We start from the raw sequence: 22,315 nt of genomic DNA on the forward strand, positions 1-22,315 counted from the left end.
ATAATAACTATAGAAGGAAGGTAGTAAAGGGTCTCTAAGCTGTTAGGAGACTTCAGTTCTTAGGCATTTTCTGTTCAAACTGAGAGGTTTTTTGTTTGTTTTTCTGTCTAACTTCATTTTGATGAGAGAAGGTTGGGAACGTATTTGGAAGGAGTAGAGCAAAAGGTGGCTCTTCTCAGAAAGCGAACTCAAAGACAAAAGCCAAAGGGGCATTTCTGGAGAGCTTAGGCACTGATGAGTTACCATCGGTATCTTGTCTCTTCCAGTCTCATTACAGGATCATATAATGGTCAAGATTGCGAATTAAAATATTTGCAATGTCAAGCCCTTCTGGGTCTTCGTCTTCACCTCTGGTCTGTATGTGCGAGGTCTTAGAAGAGATACAGCAAGATCCCTACTTCAGGGGAGTTTGTTGGCCGGGTATTACCTATTAATGCTCCTGCATGTTTAGATATGCATTCCTCATTGTTTTTGTATCTTGTTCTTCATGTTAAATATGACTGCTACAAAAAATTTCCTGCATAAAGCAGGAATTGCTACTGAAGCATGCTAAATGGAACTTAGCCAAATGAGTAATGCCCAATCTATTGCCGATTGCACAAATAGTAGAATTACACTAGTTATTTTCCAGAAATGCTTTCTACACATGAAATAAGATTTTGAAACCATTTATTTCACCTGAATGTGGAGACATTTATAGAATGTTTGCTTACAGAAGTGTGAATTTAACTTTAAAGGTGCTATCTAATTTCTCAAAGTTCATTCACAATCTTAAAGTAATTAAACTGTGTGCAGTACCAGTTTGGAATAATTGTTTAAGTGGGGAATACAGTCCAGCATAAGAAAAAAAAAAAAAGAAAAAAAAAGAAACATTTTACTGCTTTTCATATAAGTTGGAGTAGCAACTTGGTTGTGAATAGCAGCTACAAAAGTTGGTACTGCTTCCTTTTTATGTACCTCTAGAAGGCACAAAAGGTGTGGACCTAAAGATTTAATGGTTGCCTTTTCCTGTTTTTTTTTTCTAAGAAATGAAAGTAGACTAGTCTGAATTCGCTTTTTAGTTGGGCTGATTAAAAGCTCCATTTCATGAACTATGAAATATATCTTCAGCCTATGGTTTATGCCAGAGGACTTTCTCCTGTCCAGATCCTTTCCTTACAAGTATGTGCTGATAGTAGTATTATAGGCATATACTGATAGATTTATCTGAGGCTGGAATATCAGTTTCATTGGAACAATCAGAGAGTTTCACATTTCGTTCTGCCCCTGCTGTACTTGCACTTGGGCACAGTGGATCACCCATGCAGAGTTCACCGCAGGACTACAGTCTATCTTTAGATCCTTTAAAACATTCTTTATAGGACATAGTCAAGGGTGATCATCTAATGCAAGTTTTGTCTTCCCTCAACATTCCTGATTTAGTGGTGTCCTACATATCGTAAGCACTTTGAATCAACATTGGATCAGAAAATTATGCTAGAAAGGAAAGCAGCAGTTACAGTTTATTTAACACTTAAAAGAGTTAAGCACATTTGAATGAAATGCAGCTTAATCAAAATCTGTTTTGCCTGAACTGTTAAATATGTGACCTTTGGAATGATAACGAGTTACATATTTCTTATTCCCATAAGTAATTAATGGTGTTATTAACTAGTGAAATATGCAGTATAATATTACGTCTTACCATTATTTTTTAAAACAACACTGGTCTGAATGCACACACAAAATTACATTTTGAAGATTGTTCTAAGGTAAGATGTTATTTTAAAAAATGGGGACATTTCTTAAAACATGAAAGATCTTTGTATGGCAAAACCTACCATAATGACTGGGGAAATATAATACAGACCTTTCAATCACAAAACCTGCTATAATGGGTCATAAAATATTTGCTTGCTAGAAATTTGACAAATCTGGAAAAAAAAGACGTACCATAGGGTTTCATTCCACCAGATGACCATGGGATGCAAAGGTGGTGAGCATAAGCTGCTCTGTGTAAAGCTGAGAACAGAACCAGAATGGGAAACTTAAAAAGACTTTTTGAAGGTACTTTTCTACTCAGCACCAACGTGTGCTGAGTTACATTGCAACAAATGCCCATAGTTTATTAATTGGATAAAATCCCTTAGCAAGGGAGTTTACATTGTTGATAAGCACATTTTATTTCTCTTTGTACTATATTTGCAGTTTGTACATTACAAGGAAAACTACTAACATATTAAAGCTATCAATAAAATCCCAAAGTCAGTAGCTTATGACTGAAGAAAAGAACATAAAGATGTTTTATAAGCATCAGTCAATATGAGACACTGGATTTTCAAGGTGATAGCAACTCTGTGGACATCAGTTTGCCAGTACTCAGGGCTTTAAAGGGAACTTAGGACAGAGGTCTATGAGCATACATCACTCTCACTGACCTTGTGCTCATCACTCACAGTTGAGGTCTCCCAAATTACTTGAAAACTCACAGACTAATCTTTTTTTTTTTTTTTTTTCCAAGAAACAATTTGATAAGGGCCATAAGCTTGAAAGTGCTTGCCAAAAAATATTTTTGTCCTTCTGACTCAAGTAAAACAAATGTTTTCAAAAGTATGCTCTTGTGCTTACTGCTATTAGGCTGCACTACCGTGACTCTCACGTATGTTTGCATTTTCAACACTCTGTAGTACATAAGATGAGATAATAAAAATGAGCAGGAATGAAAGTTCTTTGACCCAGTGATATAACTGTCCCCATATTTCACCAAAGCAGTATCACAGGTGCTTCCATAAATAAATACAAACATAAATACATAAATAAATATGTACACATAAACAAATATACATGGTATACATTTGCATTAACACACATTTTTTTCTAACTGCATTTGTAAAACCCAGTCTAGCTTTTTTTCCCGGCTCCTCCCAGGTGAGGTCTGAACTGTACTTAAGAAAGAATATCTTTAAGGCACAATTTAGTGTTAAGCAAATGAAATGTCTTCACTGGCACAGTATTAATATATAAGAAGTAAGAAACCTATGTCATGCACTGTTCTTATTCTTGAAGAAACTGGAGCAAGGCTTATACAGTCTTTCATTTAGCTACATTTCCATGTATTTCCCTTCCTTTACCTTTAATTCATGCCTTTACATTTTAAAACCGCAGTTTACAGCAAATAGAGTGCTAAAAGAAGCCTTGCCTGCACTGGTTATGAAAATCAGCTAGCCCTAAATATACTTAGACAAGTTCTTTTTTTTCTAAAATAGAAAACCAAATACTTCTTTGCAGTATTTTTTTTTTATTTAAGTTTCTTTGTAACCTTCTATACTTTGTTGTTTCAATTTTATGTATTTAAAATCTTGAGTAAAAGTTTGCCATATAAGAATAGATAAAATACATATGCACTTCCACTCCTAGGATTCCTTCATTCCTTCATTTCTACTTCTGTAATTGGATCAATGCACTTGGTTACACTGTATTTTGCTTTCCAGGAAAGTAAGTCTTATTCCTAAAACCACATCTTGATATTAGAATAATATTTTTACTTCTTAATGCCAAACCTGACAATCTGCCATTTCACTAAGAAGTTATCTTGAAAAAGGATTTTAGAAAAGCTCACATAGTTAAACTGGGATTTACACAACATTTTTTTATATTAACCGCTTTTTAATTCATTTAGGTTATATTATAAACCTTTTCCTAGTAAAGATTACTGTTAGGCTGCATTTGACTATCTGCACTCAGTAAAAGCTTCACACATTTAAATGTTTGGGGAAAGGATGACGCTTTTCTCCTGATCTATCTAGGTAGTGAGATTTTGCATTAACTCTAAATTGCAGGGTACCTTTTTAGGGCTGCAACACAAGAAGCTGAACCTTGAAACACTTTTAATGAGAGGGAATGATTATGCAAATAAAATTTCAAAGAAGTTATAAGCACTTAATACCCACTCCCCACCCCAGCCTAAGGAGCAACAGGCACCATGGATTTGTGAAAAAAACAATGTGAAAACAATTTTCTTTCTTTCGCATCAGGGCAGGAAGGCTCATGAATATGGGAAAACCAGCAAATTTTATATATGTTGACTTTAATAAGGCTTTTTGCACTGTGCCATTGTGGCATATGCATAACTTGGGGTATCCTGTAGCGTAGCTATAAGCCATGGAAACATGGTCTAGATTACAGTATGGAATTGGTTTAAGGCCCTATAGAGAGCAGTCAGTATAGAGGAACATATGAAATGGAGTTGTGTTCATATTGCCCCTGGTTCCTTGTATTTACAACCAAGGTCAAGGAATAAACACTTTGAATACTAAATTTGGAGGTGATACAAAACTGAGAAGGGACTGTAAGCATGCTGGAGGTCAAGACTGAAATTCAAAGTGATCTTGCCTAAGTGAGGAAATTGTTTGAAAACAATAGCATGTTATGCAATAGCAACAAGCACTGGTTCCACACAGTATATATATAAAAAAAATTGCAGAAATACAGTACAGGAAAGAAAAAAAAAGCCTAAATAACCATTCTGCAGAAGCAAATCTAGGAGTGATAACAGGTCATGCCATTATGAAAAATGGAAACATCACACTTGGTTGTATGAGGATGAGTACATGCCTAACACTACACTCTCCTGTGAGTAGAACTGTTATACTCTATGCCCAGTAAGGCAAGAGCACTGTGTCCAGTTTGAGAGATACAGCTCTTTCGTTGTGGCTGAATTTGAGATAGTTCAGAAAAAACTCTGTGCTCATTTCTCTAGAAGTTGGACTTTAAAGGAGGATTAAATGATCTGGAGTTGCTGAATATAAAGTAGGGAATACTGAGGCGAGCATGTCTTGAAGCGCACAGAAAGGTGCTGCAAGAAGTACAGAAATGTCTGTGTCCTATTTTCGTGAAAAACAGAACAAGTAGTGCTTGCATTAGGCTTAAGAAATTCTTCCAGACTACAGAAATAATTAAACACTGGAGTATAACATCTGGTGAGGTGAATTCTTCATCATTAGAGTCTTTTAAGAACCTGTTAGACAAACAGCTGTCAAAGCTGACAAACTTGGAAGCTGATCCTGCCTTTGGGCAGAGAATGGACTAGATGATCTGCAGTCCCTCCCAGCTCATTTTTTTTAATGATTCTTTCTCTGTTTCATTATGTTTTTCCCAGATTCTTAACCTTCCTTCTTGCACCTGATTTTAACAAGAGCAATATGTAGACCTTATGGGGGCTTTCCTTAGTTTAGCCTTTTCATTGTTTTTTACCATGCGATACAACAATATCATGTGAACAAGTCCATGCAGCTGATTTTAATACATTACGCTTCAAATAAGGAAAAATAATTAGCAGTTATTTACAATATGGGCTGTAATTAAATTATCAGGAGTGTATCAAACCCCAAAAGTTTTTATCAATTTCTAACTTTTCATATTCAATTCTTTTTGGAAAGCAGGGGAAGGGGAATATTTAATAAGTATTTCTGAAGATGTGCTTCACATGTAAGGCTTTGCTGAAATTTTCAATTAAAACAGAATAACCTTTTGGGATGAAAACAAATGTGCCTCTTAATTGGCATGGCAGCATAAAACACAAACACATTGTATTGCCTACATGGCAAAAGCCAAAAGGATATTTGCTAAGTATTCCCTAGCAAGTACTAAAGTGCATTATTTTCTAATTCACTGCTATGCTGACAGCTCAGTTTTCAAATGAACTTTAAGTAAATTCATTAACATTTCTGTCACTTCTCTGTTTTATTTAAAAATGAAGCACTTTCTCCCATTTAAAAAGACTAAGATTAATAAAATGCATATTTTCATGCCTTTGTCTTTTCTATGGGTATTTGGTTAAACAATCTAGTCACGACAGAATTTTCTACCAGAGGAAGACAAGCTAAATCATCTGCACATCAAGCATTTCATTACTGTTCCATTAATTTCTTCAGTGCTAATCTGGAGAAATCTCTCTCCACTGCTACCTGTAGTAAAAAATTATTTCTGTGATAAAATTTGGCCCACTAGGAGATTTCATTTGCTGCAGAAATAGGTCGCCCAACACCTAAGCAAGGTGAGCGGGATCAGGGATGCTAGCTGATTTAGAAACCAAGCAAAGCTCATTCTCATGTCCACCAGGGGGAGGAAAATGCCATGAGGGTTTGTAGTGAGTCCAAACTCAACAAAAGCAGTTTACAACCATCTTTTTTTTTCTTTTTTTTTTTTTTTCTAAGACTTTTCAGAGGCTTGGATCCATCACTTGCAATAGTAGTCATACTGAATTCATTTTCAGAAAACTCTTTTAGCTTTTTTTTCCCTAAAATACTGTAAAAAAGTTGAAAATTTTTACTTATTTGTTTTTACTTATTTCATAAACATAAAATAATTTAAATACGTGGATCATGTTATACATATATAGTGTTAATATTGCATATTACTTTATACCAAAATCAGTCCTATTACTTTTAATTGGACCAAGTGTACAGTAAGATAGAACTTAGCTAAGTATGCACAACAGATTATTGCTCTAAGTGAACGTAACATACCTACTCAAAGCAACTGTGCAGCACAACACATGCTTTTACCTTGGCCTCCAATGAACTCAGAATATGAACTTGAAAGAAAAGTAAAGAAACATAAATGGGTGCTTAAAAGAGGTACTCTGCATGATCACATTAAATTCAGAGCGTAAGGAAAACATAAATTCAGTGTTGTTTGCATCTTGTTGGAACAACTAATGAAAATATAAAATGTATTTGACACTTAATAATGTGAGTTCTTCCCATAGTACCTTTTATCAAGATTGTATCTTTTATTCTCTCATTCTGAACAGGTATTCAGAATGATTTCCTCAATACATCTTCTGACACTTTTTTCCACTAGTTTATAGTCATTATGGGAAAAACAAAAACAAAAAAACAACCAACCAAAAAACAAACAAACAACAACAACAAAAAAAACAGAAAACGTGATGTACTACACAAAAGCAAGTTTCATGGAGGAACTATTAAAAAAAAAAACAGCTCAAATATATCTTTTAAAGTGGCAACCAGTCAGACTTAAGACTCAGCATGAATTTTTTGCAGTGGTTAGGACTAAAGCTCACGACAACTTGCAGTCAGGCACATGAACTGAACATCGGCGCACATTTTGGGGGGTTCTGTGTAGGTAACCCTCGGCTCTGCTAGCCAAAAAAGTCAAAGTGGTGCAGCAGCTAAATGTCCACTAGATGCCAGACTTCCTTTGCAGAGCAGAGCAGTCACACAGACTTCGCAAAAGCTTTATACAGATAGCCTCTGTGTTCACTCCCTCACCGATGTATTGGACACGAGCTCTACTGTTGAGCACCAAATCCTGATCCCATTCAGGTTCAATGACAAACCCTCTGGATTTATCCTCACTATTGCCCAGAAATTTCCAAGAAAGGCAGAACACATTTCAGAAGGATTAAAAATAGGAGCTATCAGTAAGAAGATGTTTCTTTTTTTTTCTTTCTTTCCTTTTTTTTTTTTTTTCTTTTTTCTGTGTCTCTCTTTTCTGTATCAGCAGAAAGCTCCCAGTGAAGAGACCGGGATGAGCTCTGTGACTGATATACTCAATCAGCAAACAAACCTAGTTGAACAGTAGCATGGATGATTGCTGAATCTGCCTCCTGTGCTCCTGGTGCCATCACCAACAGGTAGGTGACCTCCAACCTCTGGCTCTCATCAAATAGGCCAGGCAGCAGCTCAAAATATTGACTTAAAACTGCATTGGGGCAATATTTGTTTTTCGGTTATCTCACGCCTGTGGCTGAGCAGCGTGTGTGAGAGAGGCTCCCAGGGTGCAGACATCCCTCTGCTGAGGGGAGAGCGGGGGCGAGGAGCCCGGAGCTCTCCCACCAGCAGCGCCTGGGGCAGGGCGCGCTCCACCTCACGTGACGGGCCAGGCAGAGCGCGAGCAGGGCCGCACACGTCTCGAGGTGGGGAGAACAGCTATCTGTGGGGCTGTTCCCTCATGCTACCCAAGCTGAAAAGCACTTGCACAACTTTCAAGCATTTCTTTTGGGACTTGGGTTACCTCTGAGAAAACAACATGGCAGTCAAAAGCCACAACGGCTCTGGTTACTGAAGAGAGCCGAGTCTTACCAGCCTTGTGGTTATGTTAATGGAGGTCCAGTGCTCTGACTCCATCACTAGGCTGGCTCTGTAGTCCTCCGTGCTGTGAGTAGGCACCTTACTTTCAAAAGGCTGTTTGCACAAGAAGAAAATACCTGATTTGAGCAAGTGCCCCTGGCAAGTTAGAAGATACTAAGTAGTAATACATGAATAGCTAAATAAAAATAGGTTAAATTACCTATTTCTAACTTAGAACAATAACTATTCCAAAACGCCTACTCTATTATTCAGAAAGCCCTTTCCTGAATTCAGAATAAGGTAATAGATATTAAATCTTTCTGGGGAAAAAGAAATAACCAGACCAATTAATTCGAGAAACTTCACCACTGGAAAAGAGTAACAACTGCTTTCTTCCACCTAGGGTAACATGACACAAATTGCCCCCTGGCAACTAACACATTTTATTTAGTTTTTGTTTTTAAACGGAATGAAACAACATTTATTAAAATGAACTTTGGTGAGCCAAACAGCATTTAGTATTCGTATATGTAGTTCTCTTCTAGGCACTCAATTTTTCCCTCTGGCTCTGCAGGCCCTGCTTAGATGTATGGCTTGATTTGCAAGGAGAATCCTACGTAGCTCCCACAGATTCTGTGCAGAGACCCAGGCACTCAAAATTTTTGAGAAAATCACTTAGAGTATAGCAGTTCTGTGCTCACCTAGCAGCTCAGCCCAATAATCCTGCCGTACACTAAACGCTGGAAACAATTACAGGGGATAGAATAGGGCTCTTGGCCACTTTGCCTATCATCAGCTTCCCCGTTGGGATCAAGTTGCATAAATGTTAATGGTTCTGCCCGTCTCGTGCTCTTCATTGTTGAACCCCTAAGCCCAGCAAAACTCTGAGGTATTGTGTCAGTGTAATCATTGTATGTGAAAGGATTGCTGCAGTAAGCTTTGTAAGCACCCCGAGCTAGAGAATTATTTTAGAACTCAAAAGGAAAAACTAAAATTAGCCACTAGCATCACCTACATGAAAAATGTGTTCTCTAAGCATGTTAGAGGTACCAGCCATTTTACACTGGACAGATCCTTGTAGATAGAGACATTTCTTTATTCATGTATCTCAGTGAGTGGTAAATGAGGCATGCTCACAGAAGTTATTTGGGATGGAAATGAGTCTAATTAGTCTATCCAACTTAGGAATAACACTGTGAGGCAAGTCTCCAGAAGATGGGAGTTAGCAACAGAAACAGCAGTGGAGAAACTGTGTTATGCACTTTCTGCGGTTAAGCAGAATATATATTTGAGGTTTCATTTGACAGAATAAACAATAGATAAGAGGATAGTTCAAGCAGGCAAACATTTCTAATAAACTAATTTAAAACATTCTTGTTTTAATTTCAGGGTCTATAGCAGCCGTCTTCATACTCCTACCTTAGTTTTCAACTTCATCTTTTGTAGTACAGTAAACAGTAAAAGCTGCTCTGTTACTTCAAAGATTTCTGAATGGCACAGGGGCACACGTGCTCCAAACTTATATAACACTAAGAAAAACGAGTAGCTGTTCAGGTTGGTGAGGGTGTGACAACGATTTTAAAATAAGCTTCTACAATATGTATATGTATTTTATATACTGACAAATCTTTTAATCTGCAAGAATCACATCTAGTAATGAATCACATTCTTGGAGTGAATAATTCAGCCCTTGACGCCAACCTCTGAGGGAGAATATTGTGGTCATGGTGTCTGAACAGTGTGGTAGCTATGGCTACCTATATAATTCTTAGCAATGGAAAAAAAAGTGACAATGACATTAAATTTAATCAGGTTCCCCTTTTCTGCGGTTCCCACTGGGATGAGCCACTAGTGTCTTGCCTTAAATATTCAAAGCCTTCAAAGTTTGCATGTGTTCATATACTGGGACAATATCCTGCTAATACAGAACAATGGATCTGTCATGTATTTCTCCTGTGAGTAGCCGTAAGTCTGAATTTAGTTAGTATAGGGTATTATGATTGCTTCTTCTTTAGCAATTGTCTTTACATTAGTCTTCACTTAGAAGGAAGAAGAGCAGTAATGAAATGTAGGCAAAAATACAATGAACTTGGCTATTTTGGTTTGGAAATATGGAGCAGAGGACTGTGTCTTCTTAAAAAGATCCAGCTTTATTTCCAGTCACACTTCATCTGATATGAATGAGCTGGTACTACATATCACATGGCTGAATACATTTGGGAAACAAGACCAAACATATATTTAGGAAAGAGAGCTTAAAAAATCAAGCTGGAGTAGCTAAATGCATGAATTGTAAGGCTACTTTCTGTATTTTGTTTACAGAGCTGTGAAAATGTGACTTTTATTAATAGTTACTTAGTGCAGGAACTTTTTATTTGGACTTCCTTAATCTGCAGTAAAAGTCAGTATGGAAAAGGGGTGCGACTGACTATAAACATTTCTGAATATTGATTTGAAGTAGATATTTAAAAACAATGCTGAAAAGCATTTTTTGTTGTTTATTTTTAAGCAGGAAAGGAAAAAATAAAGGTATTTTTTTGCTATGGATTTGTATGTAAAAGTTTCACAGCAGGTAAATGCCACAGTGAAAAAAAGGGTGTCTGTAACACTTACAGATAAGCACATGACAGAAAATTGCTCCCTTAGTTTATACTTAATTGGAGAGTCCCTGTGATTAGAAAATGATCAGATTCATGTTGATTTTATACTCTGTCTTGGACTTTTTGGTACTTAATGATGCTTCTTTCTGTTTATCTGGCTTAGTAAACTCAAGTCTGTTCTTAATATTTTCTCAGAGAATCAGGGTTCTGAAAGTTTTCCTGCTAAAGTGTTCCTTCACTTATGCACATACTCACAAATAAATGCTAGTAAGTCAGCAAACACATAAGTACCTGCAAGTATTTCCGCGTGCAAACCGAAACACTCGAGAATAGCTGACTAACAGCATGAGACTTTCTTACAATCTGTATCTCATTTAAATGATGTACAAATAGGATATCTGTTTGTTCAATTTGAACTCAAACTAAAGAAAATGACACTATTCTGTAGTACTGTGCATCATAAATGAAGCAGGATGTTATCCACCTTTATTTTCCTAGGTTATTATACGGTCATATATGCTACTCATTATCTTGCTACCTGAACGTTTCTCATAATTATGATGTGTTCATGTGAAAACAAATGTTTCCTTCTCTTGCCATTTCTTTCCTCCATTCAGAACAGTTTAAGGACCCAGCCTTATTTTATTTCTTTTAGGTCATTTAACATGAGAAAGTTAGATGTGTATCAATAACGTAGCAAAGACTACATGCTCTTCCTTTAATTTTTACATCATAAATGCCATGTTCTGGAGAAAAGAATTTCCAAAAAGTTTGTCTAACCAGTACAGTTTGGGTCCTAGCTGGAAAAGCAAGCTCCATGGTATGGTCAGGGACATTAGATTCAGTCCCTGAAGTTATAGTACTCTAGGTATAATCTAACAGTAGAAATACTTTTAAATTTGTTTGTAAATAGCATTGTCTTTTTAGACACAGGGTATGCCTAAGGAATATAGAAATGCTTGCCCAAACAGTTGCAAGAGTAGGACTATGCATGTTCCAGGTTTTCCCAGCCACACTTGTTTTTCCATACGGAGATTTTCTCCAGGTGGAATACAAAGACTTTGGCCTTTTGTCTAGGTTTTTACAGGCTGCCCTACTTAGCTCTAGCCTCTTGTTCTGAATGCAAATTTCACACCACTGGCTTTTACACATGCACAGCCTGATGACACAGCGTGCGTGCAGTAGTTACAGTTCTTCCTCAATTTAACACACACATGAAGGTCGGATGTCTCAGGCTCCCCATGGATGTGTGCTGCATAGCACATGCTTCTATCCGGGAGATGCCAGATAAAATGGCAAATCTGCTTTAGCCTTCTGGTTACTTCTAAGGAGGAAGAGAGGAATGTATTCAGCCTGCTCTTTTTTCCTCCTTGCTCATTATCCAGGTGTCCTTGATAATGATTGTCCAAGCCCTGCTGCATGTAATACAGTTTTTGAAATCCATCTACATTTTATTCCTACTTTTGGTCTTCTTGTATGACATCAATTCAGATTTTGAACAGGACTAGATGAATTTATATTTTCAAACATCTCTAGGACTAGTAATCCTTTGTTATTTCAACATACATTTTACTCATAATTTTCTTTCAAACTGCACCCAAAACCAACCTACACCTCTTACTGTCACTTCAAAAGCTTTACAAATTTTGTCCCTGCTACGATAACGCCAGAAAAAGGACTTGGGGAATAACTACCCAAAACCTGTTAACAACACAAAGTGATGCCTGCTCTAATTAAGACCTAGTAATGAGCTATGTGTTAAGATACAGCACCATATGAAGGAAGTCATGAAAACTGAAAAAGAGTTTTGCCGAGTCAGAGTTGTTAAATGGCCGGTCAAGTGCAACAGAAAACATCTGCTTTGACAAAACAACTTTTGCATCTCCAAAAAAGTAACACCCAAATTTAATTTACTTAAGAGGAGTGTTGCATTTTTTTCTTCAACAGATCAGTAGCAGACACCTGACTAGTAGTAGCAAGTGCAACAGATCAGAAGCAAATAAAGAGCTGGGCCAGACGTTTCAAAACTATTGTGCCTCCAGCACTGGCTTCATGCTTCCTACCACTCTGAGGCTCTACAATGAGTCAGCTCATATTTCTAAGTGTATCATCTAGCCTAGATGCTATAAATATTTTTTTTCCCTAGAATAAGTTAAGGATAAGTTCAAAGTAAATGACTTTGGCACTTCTTACCCAACCATGTAGCAAATATATAAATTGAGACAGCTAGATATCATGATAACTTCTGCTAGCCAGTACATTTTAAATGAACCCAAATGACAAAAAGGTGTTTCCCCACAGAAATTGTACAAACTGGTTAGGGAGCAGATGTCACAGAGGTTAAGAGGAACAAGTGGTCTTCCAAGAAGCTAGTGGCAACAGGAGGGTTTACTAACAGCCAGCAAGCTGTAGGCACCACACCTGAACCACAATGATGCTAAGGGGAATTAACCTAATCATAAAAATATTCCACTAGAAAAACACTATTTTCTCTTTCCTGGACAGATTGCATTGCTGAGTGCCAAAACACCACTCATAAGTGCCTAATGATCACTCTATACATCTTACAGCAAATTTATTGTAAAGATTTTCAGCTGTGTTGTTTACCTGCAGAAATATGTATAGATGATGTAATAGATGCTGATAGGCTTATTTCTCATTTGGAACTGAAGGATGGACTGCAGACACCAAGAAAACAGCAAACTTCAAGAAAGATAAATTTACAGTGAGAGAGAGTAGAAAAGCAGGCGGTGACAAAATTATGCTCAGTACAGAAAGACATACATTAAAATATCAGGATATCAGTTTTAATTTTTTCAGGTATTCCTATATGGCTGCAAGAAAGCATAAATGACTATGTCTTTTTGTTTTGTTTTGTTTTTTAAATTGCTAGTGGCCCAAAAGAGAAAGGTCAGGGACTGTTTTTTTGCGATTTTTTTTCCCTACCCTCAAAAGTCAATTTAAGATCTTAGCATTAAAAGAAAAATGATTTCGGAGTTCAATTTCCTTTAGACAGCTAGAGAAATAAAACCGTTGCCTTCATTTATTTTCTTAATGGTTACACAAAATGTATTTTCTAAGTAACTGGATAATCTAAGTTATAGCTAAATAAAACTATTACAAGAATGCAGCTGGGAAAATGTTGGAATCATCATTTACAAACTATGGATACTGGGATTCATTCAGCTGTAGCATGATGCTTGAACTTATGTCTGATGCATGTTCTATTTCCAGTGACTACAAAGAGAACTGCCCCGTCAGAATTTGACTCTTAAAAATACTTCACTGTTTCATTACCATCATATATAACTTCAAAGTCCTAAGTCAGCCCAAAACTGAAAAAAAGATCAGTGTACGTATATTTACACTGCAAGATGTTTTCACACGTTTGTGTATTTTTATACCCTATTTATCGGTTTAATTCCCTGCCTTTTCAGACAAGAGGCAGAAAATGTTTTAGATAGATAATATACCCAAAGTGCTAAACCTGGATATAGATAGGTAATATAGATAATATATAATTATATACATAATAATTATATAATATAGATTTAATGAGGTAGATACCATGCAAAGTGCTAAACTAAATTGTGCTATATGTGAGTATAGCTACAGTGAATACTTCAGAAGTGCAATAACAGTCTTTAAAATATTTGCATTTTCAATAAAGCCATTTAAATCAGAGGGAAGTCTGATTATCTCAAGATTTCTTAGAAGAGCTGTGTTATTAAAATTACAATACCAGTGGTTAGAAAAAAGGGAGGGGAAGAGGCCTTTGAAGCAAGGCAGCTAACAAGAGTCAAGGGATTTCATTTTGGCCAGAGGAGGCGTGGACTCAGGCAGAAATGAGAGGCTGGGTCATCACCATCCCACAGTAGCAGAGGCACAAGATAATTAAATAAGGAATCTTATGTGTAATCAAGATTTCAGATGCTCTGGGTTAGTGGGCCACGAATTAACACTTTTGCCTTCAACTGATACACTATGTTTCTGTATTTTAGATTTCATTCCTTTTTAATGCAAACTCAGTCAATCATGCAGTCTTGTCTGACGATGGTTAAAATAGTGGTTGACCACAGTTAAAAGCTCTTCCTTCAACTTTCTACATTAACCATGGGGAAACCACCACGGGGGCTTGCTTTCCAAGGTATAAAAATCACAGAATCACAGGGAAAAAGGTTAAAAAATGCTGCTGCTACAAACTGAGGCTACGCAGGCTTAACAAAGGTGTGGGTTTTCATTGCTAGGTTCTCTGAATCCCTGTGGTAGCTCTTGTGGGGGGAGCAATGTAATAACAAGGGTAAGCTGATAGGGACCTTTAGAATAACAGTGTTCATAATTCCTTTACACACCTCCTCCATGGGCTCATCTGAAGGGAGCACACCCTGTTGGCAAACAGACGGCTCTTTAACGCCGGTAGGAAACGGCAATTCCAAAGGGCACCAACTTGCCTGCGCCCGGTGGAGCCCAGCTGACCCTTTATCAGCTCGGCGTGGGGACGCCCAAGGAGCCTATGGTGCAGCAAGGTTACCTGCAGCTCCTTCCACAGCGTGTTCCTGCAAGTCACTGTAAGATTTTGTGCGGGGTCCGTGCTAAGCCTGCAGCACAAGCTACACATCTGCAGCTCTGAATGTCCTTCTGAGCTGACTAATCTGTCAGACCTGGCATCACGCCTGTCCTTACTCAACACCTTAAATCCCTTCAAGGTGAAGAATAGCTTTCCTGGCCTGCTGGGGACCACAGGGATACGGCTGTTGGCACAAAGTGGAATGTAGTTTGGCGCCCTCTTTTTGGGTAGCATTTGGTGACAAGCAAATATTCTACCTTTGTCATCAGGATAAAGGCTCACTGTTCTTCCCATTGCGCTAAAATAAACCAGCTAAGTGGGCACAGTTGAGTTTCAGATTTCGGTGCGAGCACAACACGCTTAGGAGAAACTGTTTTCTATTTCACAGACCGATCGGCACAGACTCAAAATCAGCTGGGGACAAGTCGATTCAGCGTCTGTTTTGTTTCTCTAGTGTTTGTGAATTGGCCCGTAAAGTCTGCTTGCTTCAGAAGCCCGTCACTTCAAAGCCTGTGGGATGCATAACTTCCTCGGTCTCATAAAGTATCAAAGCCCCAAGCTTGCTATTATGCTATGAGGAATTTTTAGCAGTGGTGTTTAAATTAAGAGAATCTGTGAGAAATCCAAGAATACCTGAATCATTTGTGAGCAATTAACATCATCAGATAATCAAGGGTCAAAAAGGAGAGGTCATTATAATATATAGTGATTAGAAATGGTATTACAGGCTAAGATAGTTTGATGCAATTGAAATGCTGGTTTACACACTTTTCAACGATGTCACAAACACGATAATTTATAAAAAACATCATGTAACATCTGAACGCCACCATCCTTCAGAAATGTAACCCCAACAGCAGCTTCCTTCTGAAAGAGGACACTGGCAAAGGAAGACTCTTTGCCAGCATGATTCTGCCCTAAAAGCCTATGAGTACAACTCATAACTTCTCATGTGAGCATAACAACTGACCAGATGACTAAGGACTGGAATATATTTGCACTGCTCACTCCTCCCAGTGACCCTGCAGGACTGAGGCAACTCTGACAGGAGGCGTGGATGCTGCACCATGCCAGTGGGCAACTGTCCGCAGCTTCCAGCTTCCTCGGCCTTGCACTAAACATATGCTAGAGGGAAGGAGAAAAGGTCTTCCCCTTGCACGGTGGATCCTTGTGAGACTGAAGAAAGCTTTTCTTTCATTGACTTTGAGAAAGTATTTAATGGGCGATTCTCTTAGGCACTGGGAGAAACTCTGCTCAGAATTGCATTTTAAGATGATCTTACCAGGATCTGTTTCTGCTTGGGTGGCAGCAGAAGCTATGTCTGCTGCCCTTAGAAGCCAGAAATCAGCTGAGAAACATTTTCACTTTCCAGTGAAGCAAGAAGGCAGAGCTGTGACTGAGTAATGAAGGAACCCTTTGTTAATTCTTGCAGACATTTCATGCCTCAGTGTGTACATCGCTTGAATTTTGGAAGATTTTTACAGTTTTCATAATTTGTTTCCTTGCACCATAGTTCAGTGCCAAATTTTATGTACAGTCTTGGCTCTTAAAATATTTTCTCTCTTTTTCATGCCTCATATACTTACAAGATCAAATGCAGTTTAAATATGAGGAAAAATGTCTTAGTAAGGATAAACAGAATAAAACAGCTTGCTGAGAGAGTTAGACTGCTTAAAACTCACTGAGGGCTCACCAAAAAACACAAGGACTTTTTTCTTATCTTCTAAAAGCTTGCTCTTTTGCAATTACAGGTTTCAGTCATTCATCTTTGTTCCTGTATTGTCACTACACATGACCTACATTACACGTGTGTGTATTTCCTATATTCAGAGTTAATATGAGCTAACCAAAACTTGCTCCGGTAAGAATCTTTGCTCTGTTCCTATATTGTGTTGGTACTGTGATAGAGCATGCACACTCAGACAAGTAGCATGTTATTTCTCCTATCGTGCCCATCGCAGCCTTTGAACCTGCAGCTTTGAACACCAGCGGTATATGCAGATGTGGCTGCACAGTGCATCTGCGTCAGTCAGGCAAAATTAGTAGTCCGACAGCTTTGTTGTTTGCTAAAATGCACCGACTCTATCTCACCCACCTTAACACTGTTTGCTTTTGTGTGATGCCAGGGAAATTCTTCCTGGTAAATAATAAATATTTAGTGAGCTTTCTGTAGATTAGATATGTCAGCTTCTGGATGATTGAACGTTATGAAACAACATAGGAAAGAAGGGGCTCAGTTGTTCCCTCAGTAAAATAATGTCTTTCAGAAGACAGTTTACATCACTGAAAATGGTAACACATTACCTGCAACTTTCTTGAGGAGTCTTCTGCTTGCTTTCGACCTTTCTACATCTGAAAGAGTCCCCCAAATCACACAGATTAATGTGAGAAATTGTGCAGCGGAGTCACTCTGTTTGCACAAGCCCTGGAGAATCAGGGGCACCTGACTCCTGTCCGCTGAAGACATTGATGGATGTCCCCGAGCAGTGCCGGGTTCAAGTGCTGGGATTCCTGACGCACAGACTGTACATGACTCTTCTCTCAGATGCGGCATCAAGAGCTAATGTGGCGACAAGGCGCGCCAATCCCTAAGGTTCAGTGTCTGGTAGTTAGACTCATTACAATTAGTCAACTTGATATATTGTTTACAATTTACACCAAACAAGCTTGGGGCTAATTATGACTTAGCTAGTTTGTCTCTTTGATGTCAAACTCCTCAGCAGGAGGCCCAGCTAGCAAACAGAGACTAAGTTTAGTCTCAAGCTCAGGTACCGAGAATCAACATGGACTTCAAATTCAGTTGTAGCTATGCAGAGCACTCAGATATTAAGAATGATGTTAGTGGTGCAATTATTGAACTTGGTTTGAATAGATTTCTTTCTATATCCTCTTAAACAAGTGGCTATCCAGGAAAGCACTGATTAAGGAAAAAAAAAAATCAACTACGAATTACGAATTTCAGTCATTGCTTAGTGCTCTCAGATACAGCAAGACTTCACCCACACAAAATACAGTGAAAGAGTCCCAAATATTGCTTCATTGCATGGTAATTTATGGGTTGCATGAAGTTGCATTATAGTGAAAACTATATCGTAAAAGATAGATGGTTTGACCCATTTGTGTGGAATGCTAGGTGTACTTTACTATTTGAGTTGCTAATACAGTATTATATTAATGAAAGCTACGTGGTCAAACATGCATTTGTAGTTAGTAGACAGGTGGTCACGTTTCAAATCACTTAAATTTGTAATTTTTTTTCAAGGCAGAAACTACATCCAGTCAAAAAAGGAGGGCAGTAGTGAAATAAGAAAGTGAAGGATTTCCAGCAGAATATAATGCTCCTGCCCTTGATGAGAATTCTGAATCACAAAAATCCCCTTTGCTGTGGGCAAAACGGTCAGATAATTGACCTTGACTCTCTCTCTCACCTTTGGCACTGGGTGCATAACTCACACCAGAACCGATTATTCCATAGGCATGCCTACAGTGGCAAGAAATGTTGCAGTAAAAAAAAAAAAAAATTTACGTTATATAATCTCTCTTAACACCTCCCAGGTCAAATCTGTGTGTTTTGTAGCTAAAAGGGTTGTTTTATCCCTGGTTATATTTTTTTTTCAGTTCAGCATAAGAAAAAAGTTTCACACTTCTTTTGATTTCACAGCAGTAATAAAGAACCTGCAGATAGGTTTTAGCTGACAACTATGGTGGTGAGTCACAAGACAAAATAGCATTCCCTTTGTTCTTTCATAGTTGGATGGAGTCTGCCCTGCCTCTCGCAGAAGTAAAAATGTATGTGTATTCCCACAGTAAGGTGACACGCTGGAATGAAAGCTTATTCACTAATTTCTGTCTAACAGTTCTGACCACACCAGAAATACATACAACATTTAAAAACTACAATCAGAACGAAAGTTCTAATAATTAAATAATTCACTGCCATATAGTCCCTGAAATCATACTCACTACATTCTAATAATTTAACCAATTTTGTTTAGTTAGAATTTGCACAATGTCAGAAATATGACGCTTATCTCAGCAAAACAGTTTTTAACTTTTCATGGAAATTCTGAGTTTCTTAGTCGTTCTGAAGACTGGTACTTTTTTATTTTCATACCTAACCTTACAGTGTCAGTTTCGAAGAACAAAGCTAGGAAAGATCCCAGACATGGCCTAAAAGATTGTCACTTTTGCATTCCAGGTTAGGAGGGTGAAAGGAGTGAATTCAGTGGGAAAAGTCTCGTATCTCTCCCATCAAAGTTAAGTGAAAAACAGTAACAACTTCTTAACGTACGATTTCCCAGTAAACCCTACCTGTGATTGATAAATAATAATTTTATCAATCAGTAAGTATTAAAAAAAAAAAAAAAGGAACTGTTAAAACAAATGTTGGAAACAACTATGAGCAGTTGGTGCGCTATAGTAAATCTCAGTAGAGATTTTACTGATTTTTACTGAAGAGAAAGTCTCTTCTCTATATTTTCCCATAATTACAGCAAATACTGTTTAGCTATTGAGGCAAAATTAGGTTAATGGATGGAATAAAAAAAGCGTTCACGAAAACATTAACATAACAGTGGATAGTCGGACAAGATGATGCCCATCAATGCCACTTCCCTTGCCTGCATCCAAAATATGAGGCTTGTGAGTAGCACTGATGAGAGAGAATCACAGGTAAAGCCCTTACGTTTGTTTCCTCAGAAAAGAATACCATGCCTACCGTGAAATCAAACCAGTTTTGTAGACCTTATTTTTAAAAGCTATTTCAGCTGCAGATTTATTCATATGTTAAAACAGATGTGCCCCCAACTTACAGTTGGCAATTAGGTGCCAACTTTCCCCACCATTTTAGATAGCCAGCCAGTTTATCCACAGAGATTGGGATTAACCGTGACTTTCACACCCAAGTTTGCATTAACCCATCTCTGCTACACGGAGGATCCTGCAGATTGAAACACCAGTCTGTGAAAACCCTTACCAGCTTCCTCACAGGACTTTAGCATGAATAAAGAGCTGTATTCTGGATCCCTTTGGCAAACAGCACACTGGGCCAAGTTCTTCACAGGGACCTAGTTGGTGACCTTTGAAGCCTCATGCCCCTAACAGAGAGCTGCAGTCGCAGCAGCTATTTTCAACATTCAGAGAGAGGCAATGGAAAGATTTTGCTGCAGGTACCTCTGCTCGTTACAGAGGGGCTTTTCCATTTTTTGTAGAAGCTGAGAGGACCACTGTTTTTTGCAGGTATGACCACTGTTACCTGATGTGTTTATTCCACTTGAAAATCTCTGGCCTCTGCATTCCGTGTGTCATAAAAGGAACAAAGCAGCAAAATCTGACTAATAAAAGTCTTCAACTCCACCAGCAAAACAGTTATAAGCACAGGGAATTTGGGTGAGTTGAAGACTATGTCCTCTGAGAGTAAACACTTCTTCCTAGTCTTTTCACCCACAGGAACCTACTCCTCTCTCCTTCCACTGAGTAAATTCACGTGGCAGCAAAATTTTATTTCCTTCTCTCCTGCTATAGAAGGATAAAGTTAAGGGACTGTTGTAATCCCTTTATAACATGAAAACCAGTGGTGAATCTGAACCACCTGAGTTCTGTCCCTGCAGGACAATGATAAATGTAGGCCTGAAGTGCAAAGATCAAGTGCTGGGAGAGCAAGGTCAGATGCTTTACATGACATCTAATGTGACTGTCATTTCTCAGACTCGGTAGCCGATGGAAATGTGGCGACAGGATGAACCAATCACTAAGGTGCCATGTCTGGCATTTAAACGGAGTGCAGTAATTCCAGCAGTGCCCAATGATTAGAGATCTAATTGCCATTGTCTAATGAACTCCTCTGTGGCATGGCATGTACGTTCAAAAATTGTTAGGCTGGGTCTGGCAAGGAACTCTTACTAGAAAATGCATTTAGAAAAGATTAAATTCTCATTTTCTATCCCTAAATAGTCTTATGAATTAATAAACGGTTCCGTACAGGCTTATCTATAAATAATGGACGACCATTTTGATGTTTTATTGGGAATTACCTTTCTATCTCTTTCAATATTTGTCTCCAGGGAAATACTGTTGTCCGTATTAAACTCCTCTCCAAGATCATGAGAATTATACAATTCAATTTTTTATTTTAAAAATCATTATCAATTTCTTTTCTTTGAAGAGTATATCACCTTATGATTGTTTAGATAAACTTGTGATAGATATGAGATACGAAGCATCAGTTAAAGGGGTGGGAAATATAACTTGTTGGGAGACGGAAGACCTCAGTGTGCTCCAGCTAAGGCGACTTAATGATGCTCTTTGAGTACCTTTGGGACAGAAACAGAAATTTGGTAACAGATTACTCCTCCGTTTATTTAACAGAAGTCATTACACCACCCAATGGTGTAATATCACAAGTGTACCTTTGATAAATCTCATCCACAAAATTAGATGTCCCTTTTTAAAAATGGATAGTAGTTAACCACTCAACGGTTCCCAAAGATTGCAATGGCTCTTCTGATCCTGGCAATGTCTAAATACCGAGGGAATTACTGTTTTTCTAGAAAGGTACCTTCTGCTTCAAAGAAACGTGGATGGATTCAGGAAGTCCTATGGGCTGTGTGACACCAGTGTCCCACAGGCTGTGGGGCTGTAATTCCTCCCTGCTCCTGTAATCCAAGCATTTCCTCTTGGACTCAAATTTCAATACTCACATGTGCCACCTCCTCTTGCAGAAAATTCCTTTCTCCAGCAACCCAATTTGGATTCATTCCTATTCCTGAAAACTTTAAAAATCACGCAGAAAAACAAACGTCTTGTCAGCTGAATGTCCACTGACATGAGTTTTTTTTTCTGCCACTGAAGTCCGCCTTCTTCATAAATGGGGAGGTCTTCTAAATGCCTCTCCACATCACTTTCTGATCTCCTCCTAAAGGTTAGATCAAAGTGAACAAATGTAGGCAGATAAAGTTGAATGCAGAGGGGTCTGAGCTTTTTTCAGATCCTGTGATTGACAGCTAAGGCCTTGCACAGTGACAGTGTCACTTGGGAGACCCTACACTTTTTTTCCCAGGTTTTCTGCAGTCTCT

At 38.1% G+C, this 22,315-nt stretch overlaps 1 long non-coding RNA gene across 1 annotated transcript in view; it reads right to left on the reverse strand.

Moving 5' to 3' along the window:
* Positions 1-5,422: 5,422 nt before the first annotated feature.
* The window catches only part of LOC310898903, a 75,231-nt gene continuing 58,338 nt past the window's right edge, over positions 5,423-22,315 (reverse strand). Inside the window, exon 3 of the long non-coding RNA XR_014583837.1 lies at positions 5,423-8,189. This is a non-coding gene — a long non-coding RNA (uncharacterized lncRNA). The remainder of the gene's footprint in view (positions 8,190-22,315) is intronic.

Source organism: Anser anser, assembly GCF_964211835.1.
Source record: "Anser anser genome assembly, chromosome: 4".
Taxonomy (NCBI): Eukaryota; Metazoa; Chordata; class Aves; order Anseriformes; family Anatidae; genus Anser; species Anser anser.